This window comes from Malus domestica, chromosome 05 (assembly GCF_042453785.1).
Source record: "Malus domestica chromosome 05, GDT2T_hap1".
In the NCBI taxonomy this organism is placed as follows: domain Eukaryota; kingdom Viridiplantae; phylum Streptophyta; class Magnoliopsida; order Rosales; family Rosaceae; genus Malus; species Malus domestica.
In genome coordinates, this window is record NC_091665.1 from 973,690 (window position 1) to 975,585 (window position 1,896).

The 1,896-nt window shown below is 36.0% G+C and overlaps 1 long non-coding RNA gene across 1 annotated transcript; it reads right to left on the reverse strand.

Moving 5' to 3' along the window:
• Positions 1-480: 480 nt before the first annotated feature.
• On the reverse strand, positions 481-1,885 carry LOC139195858 (uncharacterized). The gene is made up of 4 exons (XR_011580928.1): positions 1,724-1,885; positions 1,568-1,637; positions 1,179-1,255; positions 481-1,068 (listed from the first exon to the last, which is right to left on the reverse strand). It is a non-coding gene; the product is annotated as an uncharacterized lncRNA (long non-coding RNA).
• Between the last annotated feature and the right edge of the window lie 11 nt (positions 1,886-1,896).

The following is a 1,896-nucleotide window of genomic DNA, read 5'->3' on the forward strand; positions in this document are numbered from 1 at the left end:
TCGGGATACACTTCATCCTCTCTAGAATATGCTTCTGGCCATATTCGTAGGAAGTTATGCACATAAATTCAACTCCATTTTCTACATAGATTTCAGCATGGTAATTATTATCTCTAATGTCCTTGAAACTCAACAACGTTCTTCCAGAATATGGAGAATAAAGTGTCTCATCAATGGACAAAATTGTACCATTGGACTATCACACCCTAAAAACAGGCACGTAACAGTGCCACGCTCTATTAGCAACGCAATATTATAGTGTTAAATTCCAACACTATAGCATTACATTCCCAATAGAACATAAGGCTATTTGAAGGGAAGTAAAATAATTTATTTTTAAGCAGTACGAAAGCGGAAATCATTTTTGTAAAACGAAGAATAAAAGGGCAATAGAATTTGGATAAATTTTTTACATAAAAGATGAAGTTTACAACATACAACAAAACCAAAAAGTTTAAAGTAAACATACTAAACCAACTCTTAGGTACGATTTGGAGAGTACAAAGTGCTAAGTTTAGCTACAAAAGATACCTTCAAGACGGTGAGGCAATGAACAACCGAGAAGTTGACAAGTAATAAACAATGCTAGTTCTGACTTTAGTCCAGATCGTCTATTTGTTGGTGCACCGGTCTTGTAATAAAGTAGTGGTGAGCATCATAAACATTCATCACTCCCCCTCAGGGAATCCACCCTAGCTAGGTTTGAAAATAGTATACAACACTATATATACTATAGGAAAATGATTGATGCACAACAAAAGCTTTAGTTTCGAAAATAGATTGTATGCTCACATAATTTCCTTTTAAAAAGAAAACAGGGATCCCTATTAATCGCTACATGCCTGATGACTGGTCTAATGACCAATTACCCCCTTACTTAGACCAACTCCAAACAAACATACTTACAGTGAGGTGTAGCGAGAGTGTCCTTTAATGTCCTACCCTTAGATATCCAAGTACCTCTCCTAGAAAGGTAGCAGTACTAATCCCTTTGTAGTAGCGCCTCCGGAGGTTTAGGGGATCGAAACCAAAGGCGGTCGCTATGCCCCCTTCACTCTCAAGTCATCACTTTAATTTGTAGCATAAAACAACATGCATGTCATGATATAAAACAAAACCATTTACATATACATACATGCACAAAATTCCATAACTAGGGTAAGTGAGGATCCCCCTACCTGGTCTCCAAGCCAAGCAAGCAATATTCCTCACCAATACCTCGATCAAATGCAAGCACCGTGAGTAATTAGAGTCCCTAGTTCAACAATTACAGTATGTCACTATATGTCCATCTATAATGACTAAACTTTATTCCCATAACAACAACTATTTTCGTAGTTCAATCCCTGGTATGAAACCAGGGGCTTTGAGGTTTGTTTTCCTAGAAATTCAACATATCTTTCAAGCCAAAACACAATCCATCAATATTACAACTCACTTCTTCCATACAAATGTCCTTTAAAGACCAAATTTGATGAATTTTGAGTCAAACATCATATTTCTCTAAATCTCATCCATATAAAACTTGTACAAAATCCCAGAAATCTGATCATATATAAATCTTTACCTTAATGTCTTAGAAATCGTTGTCCAGTCATCAAATAGGCTTCAAAGCCCTCAAATCGTGCAAGAACAAGCTTGAATCGAACATTTAAACCTAATTAGTCATAAACCCAATTTGAACGAATTATTCAAACCTAAATAATAATTTCTCAAAATTTACCTTAGAACGTTAAGTTCGATTCACTGAACATGTAGGCGAAAACCGCTCTTCAATCGGAATCCCCGATTGAAAGTTACAAATTTCAAAAGATTAATAGAAATTTTCTTCTCTGCAAAGGCATAACATGCATGCTTGCATGTAACCATGTATCTCACCACATGGTCCAACCCATG